This window comes from Rhinolophus ferrumequinum, chromosome 6 (genome assembly GCF_004115265.2).
Source record: "Rhinolophus ferrumequinum isolate MPI-CBG mRhiFer1 chromosome 6, mRhiFer1_v1.p, whole genome shotgun sequence".
NCBI lineage: Eukaryota > Metazoa > Chordata > Mammalia > Chiroptera > Rhinolophidae > Rhinolophus > Rhinolophus ferrumequinum.
In genome coordinates this window covers 84,934,970-84,952,461 of record NC_046289.1, presented here as the reverse complement: position 1 = coordinate 84,952,461, position 17,492 = coordinate 84,934,970, and the positions used below count along the sequence as shown (strand labels likewise).

At 36.3% G+C, this 17,492-nt stretch overlaps 1 protein-coding gene across 2 annotated transcripts in view; it reads left to right on the top strand.

Annotated features, from left to right (window-relative positions):
* Positions 1-17,492, top strand: part of SLC25A21 (solute carrier family 25 member 21) — a 450,750-nt gene that overhangs the window by 60,317 nt on the left and 372,941 nt on the right. The window lies entirely within an intron of this gene.

Below are 17,492 nucleotides of genomic sequence, written 5' to 3'. Positions count from 1 at the left end.
ATGCATGTGTACATGTGTGTGTATCTGTATGTATGTGTGGATGCTGTTATGTGATTGTATATGTGTGTATGTGTGAATATTTGTATATGTGTGTATGAACAAACTTGCTTATCTGTAGCATAATTCCCTAGAAGAGAAATTTATGGTTCAAACAAATTTGGTGTTTATATTCTTATAGATACTACCGTTTTTCTCCAATTTTTGTTCTCAGTACCGCACTTATATCTCCCTATTATCACCAAACTAGACATTATCAAATGTTTTCATCTTTTCCATGCTAATAGGCATCATCTTAGTTGGATGATAATGAAGAGGTTGATTTTTTCCTAGTATGGTATGTGAAGTGCCTGTTTGTGTTTGATTGTTGCAGTACTATGAGTCTTGTCCTCCAAGAGACCCATCTCTGGTGAACAGAGACTGATCACATGGTGGCTACTTATTTCCTTAGAAAATTTGCCTAATTCTTATTTTTCTTCCAGCCTTAATGAGATATAATTGGCAAATAAAAATTGTAGGTATTTAAGGTGTACAATGCAATTTTTGATACATGTATACATTATGAAATGGTTAACACAGTAAGCTAATTAATATATCCATCATAGCGCATAGTTACCTTTTTTGTGTGTATGAGAACAATTAAGATCTACTCTCTTAGCAAATTTCAAGTGTACAGTACAATATAGTTGACTGCAGTCACCATGTTGTATATTAAACCTCCAGAACTTGTTCATCTTGCATACCTGAAGCTTTGCATCCTTTGATCAACAATTCCCCATTTCCCCTACCCTGCAGCACTTGGTTACCAACACTCGACTCTTCTTCTAAGAGTTCAACTTTTTCAGATTCCACATGTAAATGAGAATAGAGTTTTTGTTTTTCTGTATCTGGCTTACTTTACTTGGCATAATGTCCTCCAGATTCTTCTGTGTTGTTGCAAATGACAAGATTTCATTTTTTAAGGTTGAATAATATTCCATTGTATTTATATATACACCAATTTTCTTTTTGAAAGATTTTTTTATTAAAATATAGCTAACATACAATTTATATTTCCATATTTTGCCATGTACAATGCACAATTTTTTGCCCAAATTTGTAAGGGAAAAACAAGGATGCACGTTATACATGGGTAGTACTAAATCCATATCTATATAAATGTTTTTAATTCTTTTATTTATGTTTTTGAGTTAAAAGTGTAACTCTAGAAATCAATAATGATATCCGTATGCAAAATAATACCCTGGAATATGATAATCAGTTTTGTTGCATTTACGATGAACTTGCAACAATGAAGAGTTCTTGGCCTTCTACTATGCATAAATATTGTCAATTTGTTACCGGTACATAAAATTTCTTGTACCTTGTATCTGTTCTTGTGTTTATAGTTATTTGTTATGTAAAATTTCTTGTACCGTCATGTGTTAAAAAATAAATGCTAAAATTCCTTTATAATACAAAAGACAAGTACCTAAGTGTAAACAAATAAAAATTTGAATTAAAAAATTAAAACAAAAGGTTTTCTTTCCCTGAAAGTATGGGCCAAAAACGTGGGTGTGCATTATACACAGACGCACATCATACATGGCAAAATATGGTAGTTTCAGGTGTACATCAGTTATTCAGCAGTACTCACCTGGCACTGTACATAGTTATTACCATATTATTGATCATATTCCCTATGCTAAAGAAGTGATCACCATGATAAGTCCAGCAGCCATCTGACATCATACCATGCTATCATGGTATGCTCTTTATCTGTCCTTCAATTCTAAATAATAGCTTTGCTGGGTAGAGTAATTGTGGTTGTAGGTCCTTACTTTTCATCCTTTGAATATTTCATGACAATCCCTTCCGGCCATGCTATCACAACACTATTGACTATATTTCTTATGCTGTATATTATGTCCCCAACACTTATTTGTTCTATACGTGGAACGTTGAAACTTTTATTCCCCTTTATTCCCTCCATTTTTAAATTTTTCAATTGCAGTTGACATTCAATATTATTTTATATTAATCTAAGTTGCACAACATAGTGGTTAGACATTTGTATAATTTACAGTGATCCCCCTGATTGGTCTAGTACACATCTGGCACTATACATACTTATTACCATATTATTGATTATATTCTCTGTGTTTTACTTTACATCCCCAAGACTATTTTATAACTATCAATTTGTATTTCTTACCCAGAAGTGGGATTACTATGTCCTTCTTTTTCTCTTGTTATAGTATTTGTTTTAAAGTCTATTTTGTCTGATATAAGTATTGCTACTTCAGATTTTGTTTGTTTGTTTGTTTTCTTCCATTTTCATGAGCTATCTTTTTCCATCCCTTTACTTACAGTCTGTTTGGGTCTTTTGATCTGAAGTGAGTCTCTTGTAGGCAGCATATGTAAGAGTCTTCATTTCTTATCCATTCAGCCCCCCTATCTTTTGATTGGAGCATTTAATCCACTTATATTGAAAGTAATTGTTGATAGATATGTAGTTATTGCCATTTTATTATTCATATTATTCATATTATTGATTTATTTAGTTAGTTAGTTGTTTATTTGCTTAAAGCAGTACCTCTAAGATTTCTTGTAATGCTGGTTTGATGGTGATGAATTCCTTTAGCTTTTGCTTGTCTGGGAAGCTCTTTATCTGTCCTTCAATTCTAAATAATAGCTTTGCTGGGTAGAGTAATTTTGGTTGTAGGTCCTTACTTTTCATCCTTTGAATATTTCATGACAATCCCTTCCGGCCATCAAAGTTTCTGTTGATAAATAAGCTGACAGTCTTATGGGAGCTCCCTTGTAGGTTACTACTGTGTTATATTATATTATGTTATGTATTATATTATATTATATCGTATTATATTATATTATATTATATTATATAATAAAGACCGAGTCTTATATTAACCTGGTCTTATATTACAGAAAAATAAGACTAGGTCTTATATTAATTTTTGCTTCAAAAGACGCATTAGAGCTGATTGTCTGGCTAGGTCTTATTTTCGGGGAAACATGGTAACTGCTTTTCTCTTGCTACTTTTAAGATTCTTTCTTTGTCTTTAACCTTTGGCATTTTAATTATGACATGTTTTGGTGTTGGCCTTTTTGGGTTCATCTTGTTTGGGACTCTCTGTGCTTCCTGGGCTTATATATCTAATACCTTTGTCAGGTTAGAGAAATTTTCTATCATTACGTCTTCAAATAGCTTTTTGATTCCTTGCTCTCTTCTTCTTCTGGAATCCCTAGAATGCAAATTTTGATACATGTGCTGTTGTCCCAGAGGCCCCTTAAACTCTCCTCATGTTAGTGAATTCTTTTTTCTTTTTAAAGTTCTGATTGGGTATTTTATACTACCTTATCTCTTTTAAATCAATAATTCAATTCCCTGCTTCATCTAATTTACTGTTGATTCCCTGTAATGTATTCTTCATTACCTTTATTGTATTTTTTATTTCTGACTGGTTCTTTTTTTATGTTTTCTATCTCTACTTTTGTGTTTCTATCTTTTTGTTTGCATTGTTCCTGAGATGATTGAGCATCCTTATAACCAGTGTTTTGAACTAGGCATCTGGTAGATTGCTTGTCTCCTTTTTGTCTAGTTCTTTTTCTGGAGCTTTGTTCTGTTCTTTCACTTGGGACGTGTTTTTCTGTCTCCCCATTTTGGCTGCCTCCCTGTGTTGGTCTCTATGTACTAGGTAGGGCTGCTATGTCTTCCAGTCTTAGTAGAGTGGCCTTATATAGTTGGTGTGCAGTGGGGCACAGTCTTCCTGGTCATCTGAGCAGTACATTTTAGGTGTGTCCCATGTGTGGGCTATGTGTGCCCTCCTTTTGTAGTTGAGCATTGGTTTTTGTTTACACATCGTTGGGAGGGATTGGCCCTCAGGATGATTTGTTGTGAGGACTGACCATGACTACAGTGGAAGAGTTATTGTGCAGCAGCTGACCCTACAGAGCAGGAGGATCTGCCTCAGCCAGGGTTCTCGTGCCTGCCCAATCTACCCTTGGGTGTGCCATCCTTGAGGCTGCTCGGTGATACTCCAGCTGGTTTTGAAGCTGGCCACTGGGCACAGCAGCTCCAGGGTCACCTGGGAGGGGACCCACTGCAGGCCAAGTTCAGCCATACCTGTGCCCCACTGGGGGCTACTTGGCAGGAGCCACAAAACAATCCACAGATGGCTGCCACCTGTGCCATGCTTGAAAGTGCCTCAAGAGGCGAAGCTGTGAACCAAGGCCAGCTGCCACTAGTGCCAGGCTTAGGGCTGCTCAGCCAGAGGTACAGGACATGCTTAAGCCAGATGCGGCTTGTCTGGGTTCTGTGAATCTTTGAGAGACCCAGGAAAATCTGCAACATGAGCCAAGGCTGGTGGTTTGTATGAAAAAGCCACTGGAAGCAATTTGGATGTGCCCCAAAGTTGGGTGGGGCGGGGTATTGAATCACCAGGACATGGTGAATGAATAGGGTCAGTCAGCTTGATACAGACTCAGGTATGGCAGTTGCCTGCATCTGCCTGTTGGGAAGGGGGAGGGCGAAACAAAGAAACAATGGCTTCTGCGAGCTCTTCTGTCTAGGAGAAAGCTTCCCCTCCAGCCCTTGTCCTGAAGCCAGACAAGTCAGTTTCTCTTCCCCCCCACAAGCCACCATGTCCCTGTTGCCTCTCTAGTTGCTGCCCCAGTGCTGGAACCCAGAGCCAGTGATTCCATCTGTAAGTTCGTGCACAGTCCCTTTAAGAGGAGTGCCTGGGACTGCTGCCACCCTCCATCTCAGCCACAATTTCTGCTAGGTTTCATAATAAAAAATGATGGGGGCTTCTCTCCCTGGCACTGACACCCTGGGCTGGGGATCCTGGTGTGGTGCTGGGATCTCTTGCTTTTTGGGGGTGGGGGCTTCTGGCGCCGATATATCCCTCCTGATTTTTAATGGTCACATGTGGGTGTGAAACCACCTTGATTAGCATCTCTGTCCCTCCTACTTCTGCATGTCCTTGGTTGTAGGGCTTCGGTTCAGCAAGGTTTCAGGTGATTCTTAATAATGGTTGTTTTGTCGTTTAGTTGTACTTTTGGTGTGGTTGTGAGAGAAGGTAAGCACAGCTTTTACTTACTCCACCATCTTGACTGGAACTCTACACCACATTTTCTTTATCCATTCATTCGTTGATGGATACTTAGGTGGTTTCACATAAGCTGTGAGGTGATATTTCAATGTGGTTTTAATTTGCATTTCCCTGGTGGTTAGTGATGTTGCGTACTTTTTCATATACCTGTATTTCTTTGATAAATGTCTAGTCAGGTCATTAGTCTGTTTTTAAATTGGGTTACCTGTTCTCTTCCTATTGAGTTATTTGAACTCTCTATGTATTTTGGGTATTACACCCTTATCAGATGCTTTGCAAATATTTTCAGCCATTCTGCAGGTTGTTACTTCACTTTTTTGATTGTCTCCTTTGCTGTGCAGAATCTTTTTAGTTTGATGCAGTCCCATTTGTCTATTTTTGCTTTTTTTTTTTTGCCTGTGCTTTTGGGTTTATATCCAAAAAAAAATTATTGCCCAGACCAATATCAAGAAGCTTTTTCCCTGTGTTTTCTTCTAGGAGCTTTAGTTTCAAGTCTTATGTCTAAGTCTTCAATACATTTTGAACTGATATCTGTATGTGGTGTGAGATAAGGGTCCAGTTTCATTCTTCTGCATGTGGATATTCAGTTTTCTCAACACCATTTATTGAAGAAACTGTCCTTTCCCTTTTGTGTGTTCTTGGCACCTATGTTCAAATGTGCAGATTTGTTTCTAAGCTCTCTGTTCCATTGGTGTTATACATCTGGGTTTTTTTTTATGCCATACTGTTTTGATTACTACAGCTTTGTAGTGTATTTTGAAATCAGACAGTGTGATGCCTCCAGCTTTGTTTTTCTTGCTCAAGATTATTTTGGCTACTGAGAATCTTTTGTGGTCCCATATCAATTTTAGGATTGATTTTTATATTTCTGTAAAAAGGTCATTGGAATTTTGATGGAAATTGCATTGAATCTATAGATCACTTTAGGTAGTATGGATGTTTTAACACCTAATTTTTGGTTGAAGTCTGTTAATGGAAAGAAATCTTTAAAATTGAAGTTCCATACTTGACCACATCGCTATGAAATAGGAATGTTATCTAGGGCTTAGAGACATTTTAGTAGGAAGCTAAGGAAATAGTATATTCATAGATAGATAACTGGAAAAAATGCACATTTAGACATAACTCTCTTATACTATTTTCTATATGCTATGAAGAATGTATTAAAATAGTCTCTAAACTTGCTTCAGCATCACTCAAATATTTCTGAAACATATATAAAACAAAAGAGAAAATATTTTTTATGGCAGTTGACCTTAAAATTGTTTAAAATATTTAGCTAGATGGTCTGATTGCTCTTTAAGGTTATTACTGAGGTTTCTTTTGGTGGGGAGTTGTTGGGTGGAATTCTACCACCTTGAGAGAAAAAATCAGATTAAACGGTTTGTTTGTTGAAGAAACCATTAATTTTTCCACTTACCCCTTATCCTTTCATCCCCTCCCTGCTTTTTTTCTGTAAATCCTCTCTCCTCCATTCATCCTCCAAAAAGGAGGTGTGGATATTTTGAAAAGGAAGCCTCTTTCTTACACGCAATGAATTTTGCCTACAATGGGCTAATTGCCAAAGCAGTTGGCCACCTGTGGGAGTAATTAGTCACTTGTCAGTCCTTCTGAGGTTAGTCAATTGCAGTTGCAATTTATTATACACACAGTTTTGCATCCACAAATAACTATGGCTGTTCAAACCACCCATAGAGAAAGAAAAAACTTTTTAAAAAGTTGGCATATTGCTTTACATTTATAAATGAAGCTTGGGTAACACTTAGCTCTATTCATTTTATCTGAATCCAGGAAAACTGGAGTTAGGGATACTGAAATAAAAGTATTTTAAAGTTATGCTACTTTAAGGGGTGGGCAGGAGACAAGATCATGTTACTTTTGTCATTTACTTGATAAACTATAAATGATTCTTGATTGGTTATTTTAAGATTTTAATTTTCTATAGTATAAATATGTATAATGTGCAAAATGAATCACTTTATATTTAAGGTAATAATATCTAGAGCTTTTTCTCATGGGTGAGCAGAAATATGATAGCATCCATCTTGGTTAACCATTCTATGGTTAAGGTGGTTTACTATTTATTATTACATCCATGGAAGCTATTCGCCATTCAACTAGTTAAATTCAATATATTTATCAATGGCTGCTATTATCAGTCATGATGTCAGGAAGTAAAGAGTATAATAAAGGATGAGCAAAAAATAATTCAGGTAATTAATGTGTGTGTGTGTGTGTGTGTGTGTGTGTGTGTGTGTGTGTGTGTCAGGCAGGTAAACACTGGAATGTAAATATATCAGAATTCTTTTGGGTATAAGAAAAACAGAATCTTACCCAAGTTGCCTTAAACAATGAAAGGTATTTATTAGTTACTGAACTGAAAATTTTTTAAATCCAGTAGGATAAATGTGAGACTTTTTCCAGTAGCTCAATACTGTCAACAAGGACCCAGTATCTTTACATTTCTCTGCTCTGCTTTGCACTGTGTCTGCTTCATCCTGAGGCTGGTTCCCACCATGGCTGTCAGAGAGAAACCATTTTTCCAAGAAGTCTTCAACCAATATCTCCTTGTGTGTCATTAGTCCAGACTGAGTCATGTGCTCACCCCGAAAGGAATCACTGCACTTAATGGGCTTAAAGGCCAGTAGCCCACTTCTAGAGACAACCCTGCTTAAACAGGGTGGGTGGGAAATCTGAGGCCTAGGCAGGCATGGGAAGGGAGGAGATGGATGCTAGTTATCCGCTACAACCAATAAGAAAAATTCAAATTCTGCAGTAAGGTAGAGACACAGTACGGTGTAGGGTGGGCAGGGTATGGGTTGACACTATTACTGCAGTAGTTATCGGTGCTATCAATATTCGTGTTCCTAGGATGCTAAAGAATAGGAACATGTTAGAAGGGTTTTGTGGCTTAACCATGTTACTAGCAAGTCTTTGGCCACCTACTTATCAGTTAGCTTGTGAAGGCTTTGCTTGATTTTTTAGACTATGACCTTTGCTTACTGAGAGAAATAACTCCGAGATCTTCAGTGGAAAATCTGAGGGAAGAACATATGTATAAATGTATATACAGTTGCTCCTCATTATTTGCAGATTTAGCATTTGTGAATTTGCCTACTTGCCAAAATTTATTTGTAACCTCAAAATCAATACTTGTGGCACTTTCACAGTCATTTGTAGACATGTGCAGAGTGGTGAAAAATTTGAGTCATCTGATGTGCGTATTCCCACCTTAGATTGCATAAGATGACGCTCTGCCTTCCTGTTCAGCTGTTATGCTGTAAACAAGTGTTTCTTTCATGATGTAGTGCCATGTTTTTCACTTTTTTTGGGGTGATTTCACTGTTTAACATGGTCCCCACGTGCTGAAGTTCTGTCTAGTGTTCTTAAACACAAAAAGGCTGTGATGTATTGTGAGAACATTCATGCATTAGATTGGCTTTATACAGGTGTGAGTTATAGTGCTGTTGGTTGTGAGGTCAATGTTAATAAATCAATAAAATATATGTATATATATGTATATGTAGTATATATTAAATAATGTGTCTTTAAACAGAAACACACGTGGAATAAGGTTACATATTGATCAGTTGATGAAAAGGTTGTGACCAGATGCTCGCAGGAACTTAACCTTGTGGTTCCCCTAGGAGCATTGGGTTCAGAATTCGCTAATTCAGTATTTGCAGTGACTTTATAGAGCGTAACTCAGGCAAATAATGAGAATTGACAGTTCCTATGTGACTGCACATAAACAAGTGAAGAAAATATTATCTTGGTCCAATATCCAGGAAGGAATTTAGCTACAGAGTTCTAGTATGTATAGTGTAAACAATTCATTTTTATTCCTGTTAGCTGAAAGGAAGGAGTTCAGAGTTTCTAAGTGGTCCATTTGAGGGACATAACCCTTGCAGACATAATCTGCAAGTTACCTTTCTCTGTATCTGGACCCTTCCAACTATCTCTAGCTTCTGAAATTATAGGCCAAGATTTACAGGTTTCAACTGAATATTGAGAGCTCAGTAGCATCAGCCTCATAGGATGTAATGAAAAATAACACATGATGAAATTCGCAGTCTTGTCACAGACCACATTTCTTACCTTCCTCGCCCTATTGCCCTAAACCAAACACAGCAAAATGTTGAGCTGCAACAGAAGATCATACAAGTGAGACTCACTAACTAAATCGTGACTGGTAGTGTAAGGAGGTGTCTTCTGTATCTGGGGCGCTGCTTGCATCATTCCATTTGACTTTTGTTTCGCCCAGGCTTGAGGCTGTGTTGCCAGCAGCAAGTATGCTGACTGAAAACTGTCACAACAGCGATCATTACAATCTGGGAGTTGAATTTGACTGGAACATATGTCTTCAATTTTAATAGCTCAGCTTCCCAGATGCCCTAAAGGAGAATATTGCCTGAGAAGGAGCTTTTCATGTAAGAATAATTTGTGTTAAGTAGCTCAGTGATCTGTTTGTTAGGTTAGAGCTGACAGTTTGTTTATATTTCTAAAGGGGTATGATGAATGGGGAGAAGTTGATGCTAATTAGCCTAAATTGTTCCTAAGAATGTAGAGGGCTTTGCCAGTTTCATTGTTTCTGTTTCTTTGCACATTTTAAATAATTGAATGGAGCTCAGACCATTCATCATAATTTCAGGCAAGATGGAAATAAATGAATTTAGCACGGCTCCACATGTGTGATGGAAGATGTCACTTTAAGGGCAATTAGATAAGACATCAACTTGGGGCTAATGCAGACTATTCTAAGCCATTTGCATAAAAATATCAAACATGAATGTTTTCATTTGCTCCATTAATTATCTCTGTCATCATAGGAGAATACAGCCCTTCTTTCTGAAAACCCACCTAGCTGCATTAAAGAAGCAATGTTGCAATAAGAAATGTTGACCCTTGGCTGCTGGACAAAAGATCTGTGGCCATACTTTCTAAGAAAGTTCCCTCCTTGCCCTAGCCGTCAAATACCACTAGGAAACCTGTTTGAAGAGGGACTCAGCTCCTGGCCAGGTAGATAATGACAAAGGTGGCAGAGGAACATTTTTGAAAGCTGGGAATCACATAAGGTCTTGAGTTCCGCAATAAGAGCTAATGTACCAATAGGTCATATTTTAGTTATTTCGCAAGAGTTGTCATCTGTTTATTTCTCATGTGCTGGAATACATGATGATATGATGAGAAGCCTACGATGTAACTTCCTGAGTTGAAGCCAGTATTTCCTCTAGGTAATAAGGTTAACATGAATGGATTATTTTATAAGAATGTAGGAGAGCATACATGTTTTGTTAACACACATATTTGAGAGTTAAAATAAGAAAAATGAAACTAAATTTAGAAAGTCCATGATTATTTTCCCCAACCTTTTAATCCTCATTGGAGGCCATTCTTTTTTAATTTATGCACATAAAATACCACAGGAAGAGATGGTATAAATTTGTGGACTGTGGAGAATGAGTGAACATTTTTGAATCAGGATCTTTAAAAGGGATGAAATTTGAGTATGATTAAGTTAGGAAAAAGCCTCGCTTACGGCGGAAGTCAGAGACTCTGTATACATTATGGGCATGTCATGGCTTTTAAAAAGTTATGTTAGACTTCTATACAAATTGTGAAGGAATTTGTATAACCCCAAACAAAATTCTGTGTGGTTCTGAACTTTTCCAAAGTTGAAAAAAGACGGAGAGAAATAACGCTGGTTAACATTGCCATCAGAAGCAAGCCTTACTGTCGGGTGGGCTGGTCGCTTGCACTGCCTGGGTATTTTCTTGGTCACTAGTTTCCTCAGAAGGAAATGATCTTATGGCTTATGCTAGCCACGTTTGTGCCCTATAAATTGGCATTTATTAAGGAGACCTTCAGTTTGATGGATGACTGTCAGAGTCAAGCCTGCTGGCTTTGAAGAGAGTTGACTCTACTCGAGTTTTGTTGTATTAACTCATTAGAACTCTGCACTACTTCAACCCTGCTCTTTGTTTACTTTCTTATAATTAAGATTTTTGAACAATTGATTTTCAGAGACTTGGCAGGAGCCCATTCCCAACTTGGGGACTTGGTCTGACAGAAAAGTATGCAACAGAACACATATTAAACCTATGGGTATTAAAAGTAAGGTTTTTGTACTCCCTTTAGTTAGCTGCCCAGTTAATGAATTGTTTTTAAACATAAAATGATTTATTAATTATCCTTATATCATTAGCTTCAGTACTCTTCAACTTTTTTAATAAAGTGAATCCTACAAAAACAATAGCTGCAGAAATATTTTCAAATCAGGGTATTTGAAATCAGAGCTTGTATGTATTATGATATTTTAGCAATAAAGTAAGCAAATAATTAAGACATAATTAGGAAATGAAAGGCCATTTGAAGCTAAAGATACATTTTTTCAAGGGGGAAAATGCATCACATATATTTAAACATTCAATTGTGCATTATCAATAAATCCTAATTGGCTTTTTAATTTTATAATGTGAAAATCCCCAAAGCTGTGGTGACACATTTAAAGTTAAAACTGATATTTCATTTTATTTTTTGAAACCTCAAAGAAAGGACACCTGAAAATGAGGATCTTTTTCAATATGCGTTGGTAAAACAAACCATATTTCCATGTTAGGTTTGATGTACCCCTCACACACTACCTACAGAGGTACAAAATGGTGACGTTGTGATTGATGTGTGTAGTTTAAAAAACATTTTTAGCTTATATCTACAAAAACTAAACGCTCGAGGAGAAAGGATGGGCTTTTACAAAGAGCAAACATGGTTGAAAAGTGTTTGCACTAAGATTAGAGACTCGCTCATGGTTGTCTCCTTTCTGACTTGTTCTAACTAGCTGATGAGTTAATTATCTGTGGGGTCTGTTTTCCAAAGATGGTAGCTTGATGAGTAAATGTATTCCTCACGTTGCCCCAATATCTAGATGAGTGAGAAAGGGAAATAAAGAATGCGTGAGGAAAGAAAAATAAACAGCATCTATTTATGAAAATGAATACTATGCTGGGTCATATTTCGTAGGCAGTGCTCTAAGTAACGAGTTCATAAAGTAATTTTATGGGGAGTGCTGCTGTAGAACGGTACGAGGTCACTTGACTGTCCCTCACAGAGAAAAAGGGAAAATAAAACTCAGTTGTTTTCAGGTCACAGATAATTCAACTTTCCTTACTTTCTAAAAGGAACTTGAGTTAGCAGAACAATGTTTAGCCTGCTGTGCCAATGAAGACAATCTTTTAAGCTTAGTGATGAAATTGATTCATTTTTATTTCATTCAGATGATGGAAAACATCACTAATTGGCTCCTTATTTGGTCCATGATGCTAAGTTAATGTATTCAAAGTTATTACTAGATTAAAAAAAATGAATTCACAGGTCAAAACTTCTTTTATTGTGGGGGAAACTGGCAGTCATCAAAAAGGCCATTAAAAAGCAGTTTAATGAAGAAAAATGTGACTGTTTAAGAAAAGCGTCTAGTCAAAACTTAGCGGGAGGGCCATGGATCCTTTTTTCTACTAAGCTGCAATAGTATAAGAAAATAATCTTGCATCTTTTAGGCTTCTGCATAAATTTTCACTTCAGAAAGTCATTACTTTAGTTGCACAAATAAAATATAATTATACATAGAAAGCCTGAGGCTAAAATAAAGTCTTCCTACTAATTTTATATTAAAAATGTGTAAAATTGTGTCTTTTTATTTTTAATTTGTGTATTAGTGGTAACTAAGACTTTAAATGTTTCTTTCCTTTCAACCTAAAAACAATGGCTAGCACTTACAGAGAGTGTCTGATGTAACAAGCACTCTTCTAATACTCGACATGAATTAGCTTATTTAATTATCACAACCTCTTGAGATGGGTACTATTATTATCTTAATCTTTAAGGATATAAAACTGAAGTATAGAAGGGATAAGTGAGTTGCCCAACCTCACGCAGCTAGTAAATGGTGGATTGGGGATTTGAACTTAAGCATTCTGACTCCGGATCCAAGACTCTTAACCATTCTGCAATGCAGACTTTAGTTTGGTTAAGTAGCTAAAGATCTATACACAAACATCTAAATCCATCAAATTTATTATTCGAAAGGCTTTTTGGAACAGTGTTCCACAGAATAGGTCATTATGTTTAGAAGCCTTTTCTAGAAGGAATATTATGTTAACATAACTATACACATAGTAATATCCTTTTCTCTTAAGTTTCATGTCTCAGCACATGACGAACAAAAAAAAAAAGGGTTATAGGCTAACAGTGTGGTCAAGTTTAAACTGTGTGGTTGTGGCGTTTTGGGAGGGATAGGATTTGACCTATGGCCTACGCAAACAGTTGTAATATTGAACCATATTATAACAGAGTTCTGCTTTGTTTTAAAAATACAACTATTATTTTGAAAGGGAGATAAAGCAACAACAATAAAATGAAAATCTGGGCTCCAAGAAGTAGTTTCTATAAAAATTTGTCAAGTTTTCAAAAGTAAGTGTTTTGAAGTCTGTTTAACAAAGTCCAGCAATATTTAGGTTCAATAAAGGAGGCTGGTTTTTATCACTATACTAGAGTAATGAGCTCTGGGATAATCTAAGCTGATTAACCTTAACAAATTAAGTTTTATTTTTGTTAAGAAAGAGACATTGTGAAGTTGAATGAATTACAGCTCATAAACCTCATTGAAGATAATGCAAAGGTATAGAATGCCATACACATTTTTTAAATTTTTTTTTAATTTCAGATTCCTAGACAAAGGGATTTTGACTGTCCAGACATCTTTCAAGTATCTAGAATATGATGTCCATACAGGAAATACTCTGATGAGAGCAGTGAGAAACACTCAACTGAAATAGTGCTCAAAGATAAAACTGTCTTTTTAAATTTTTTTATGTGGAAAAAATAAGCAGTAGATATAATTTTAGTGTTTATTTATTCACCCAAAATTGATCGAATGTGTCCTATGTATTGAGGATATAGGAGTGAGCAAGACAGCACGAGCAACTCTTTAATAACTGACATTCTAGTGAATGACATAAGAATAAACAAACAAATAATATAACATCAGATAATCATAAGAATTAAGAAGGAATAAAGCTGAGGAGAGGGATAGAAAGTGACATTATTTGGGGACATGGAGTGATGTCTATTCTAAACAGAGTGGTTAGGGAGGCTTTTCGGAGATGCTGATATTTGAGCAAAATCTAAATAATAGTACAAAGCAACAGTGGCATTTCTAGTATATTTGTCCCCTAGGATAAATAATTTTTTCTAACACTCCCCTCCTCTTTAGATAAAATTATTTCAGTAATAATCATGCAATGAAAAGAATGATAATAATGGCTAGAAAAAACCAGACAATGAAAACGTTATTGAACTTCGTATATTATCATGTCAGTAACAAAATTAATGTAAAAAATAAAATAAACATTAGAAAAAAGGAGAAAAGGAGTAAATTAGTACTTTTTAATTATATCATTGAATTTTTTTATAAAAATAAAAAATTACATACCTACATACTATATAGTTTGCATGGTGTTTTACAGTTTTAAATCTTTTTTTAGAACAGCTTTATTGAGATAAACATACTATATAAATCACCTATTTAAATTGTATAATGCAATACTTTTTAGTATCCACATAGAGTTATGCAGTTATCACAATTTTAGAACATTTTTATCACCCCAAAAGAGAAATCCCATACTATTTATCAATCACCCTTTGTTTTCCCATACCATTACCTCTGCCGGGAAGGGGTACCACTTTCTGGGCTTAAGATTTGCTTATTTTGTACATATCAAATAAATGGAATTTTAAATATGTATCCATTTGTGAACAGCTTCTTTTATTTAGCATCATGTTTTTAATGTTCATCTATATTGTAGCATGTATCAGCCCTTCATTCTTTTCATTGCTGAATAATATTCCACAGTATGGATAGACCATGTTTTATTTATCCATTCATCAATTGGTGGACATTTGGGTTGTTTTCCACATTTTGTTGTTATGAACACTTAATGCTATTATGAACATTAATGTATAAGTTTTTATGTGAACACGTTTATATTCTGGGGGTATATACCTGGGAGTGGAATTGCCAGGTCATATAGGAACTCTATATTGTAGCTTTTGAGCAGCTGCCAGACTGTTTTCCAAAGGGGTTGCACCATCTTACATTCCCACTACCAATGTATGAGGGCTCTAACTTTCCATATCCTTTTTAACACTTGTTATTATCTGACATTTCAATTCTATCCATCCTAGTGGATGTGAAGTGATAGTTTGTTGTGATTTTGATTTGTATTTCTTTGATGACTAATGATTTAGATCATCTTTCATTTTCATACTGATTATTTGCATGTCTTCTTTGCCCATTTTTAATTGCATTATTTGCCTTTTTCTATTGAGTTGTACTCAATAGTAAAATAGTAAATACTAAGGATTCTTTGTATGGTTATATTTTAGATATGAGTCCCCTATCAGATGTATGATTTGCAAATACTTCTCACATTCTGTGGGTTGTCTTCCTTTTTTGATTGTGTCCTTTCAAGCACAAAAGTTTGTAATTTTGATGAATTCCAATTTCTATTATTCTTTTGTTGTTTGTGCTGTTGGTGTCATGTCTAAGAAACTATGGCCCAATCCACGGTTGTAAAGATTTACACCTATGTTTTTTTCTAAAAGCTTTATAGTTTTAGCTCTTGCATTTAGGTCTTTGGTTCATTTTGAGTTGATCTGAGATAAGGGTCCAACTTCATTCTTTTGCATGTGGATATCCAGTTGTCCCAGTCTTTTCAAAAGTTGAAAAGACTTTTTCCCCATTGAATTGTTTTGGCACTTTTGTCAAAAATTAATTGATTGTAAATGTGAGCATTTATTTCTGGGCTCTCAACTCTATTTCAATGACATATGTGACTGCCCTTATGCCAGTACCACATTGTCTTGATTACTGCAGCTTTGCAGTCATTTTGAAATTGATAAATGTGAATCCTCCAACTTTGTTCTTCGTTTTGAAGACATTTTGGCTGTGCTGGCTCCTTTGGATTTCCCTATGTTTTAAATATTAAATACAAATAAAAATCCCAAGAAGTCAAATAACATGACAGAATTAAAGGAACTCAAGTTCTGTTTTTTAATCTTTTCAGTCACTGTGCTACCACAATTTATTTCAAATCTATTGTTTAAACTGAGGAATATGTAGTAACACAAGGGTTGGAGACACAAACTGCCCCAAATAATCTATAACTATTCTCAATCTATTAATAATTTATTCTTGAGATGAATGCAAGTATTTATTTCTATGTTTGTTGAGGGCCTCCTATATACATGGGAGTTTTCAAATCAACTTCCATGTAGAATACAATGTTTATTAAAGGACAAGTAACAAAAAATTTTTTTGAGGGGAGCTGTATTTTTTCACTAACATTGTTTAAAATTGCTGCTGACTGTTTTTTCGTTGGTTTCACTATTGTTATAAAATTCTCTAAATTGCCTGTATGCAAGGTAGACTTCTCCTATCATCCCACCCTTGGGATGCGACTGAGGAGGAGAAAGTCATTCTGAGATCTAGAGGAAGAGCCTCCCAAGAAGAAGGAACAGAAATGTTAAGCCCTTGCATCACAAGTGAGTTTGAGAAATGTAAGGAACTGAAAGAAAACCGTTACTGTAGCTAGCACATGGAAGTGGGGGGTGAGTGATAAGACATGAAGTTGGAGAGAGTGGTAGCCAGGACAAGTAGTGGCTTATCGTCAGGGTCACCATATGATTTGTAGTCCAAACTGTGGCACTTGTGAGAGTGAATTAATTAATTCATTCAGTGAATTAATTAATTAATTAATTACATTAAGACCACAGGTTTAATGGAACTGTCCCAGAAGAATTAGGATGAATAGTCACCCTTCTTAAAGGATATGGCACAGAGTTGTATTTCAACTACATAGAATCCAACCCAAAAGGACAACCATGGTGAGGGCTAAAAATTCTTTTTTTCCACCCCTTCTTCCGCCTCCCCTCTCCACCCACTGTGGTTCAAGCCGTGGTTTCTCAGTCTAATTGTGTAGGACACAACTCCCTGGCCCATGCTGGTGGTATTATGAGCCTTGCGCTGCCCCCCTACACCGTTCCCCACCCTTACACCCTTCCCCACCCCCCACCACCTGGCTGAGGCAGTCGGTGGAAGGTTGGTCACTCGCCAGGTGCCGGCCACTCACGGCAACACACGGTAGCCCTCAGCAGCACACAGCAGCCCACACCGGAGCTCCAGTGAGAGCCATTGTCCGCAATCTTAGAGAACGCTGCTCACTGGCCCATGTGGGAATGGAACTGGTGACCTCGGCGTTAGCAGCATGGCACTCCAACCACCTGAGCCACTGGGCCGGCCCCTACAAATTCTTAAATGCTAGTGAG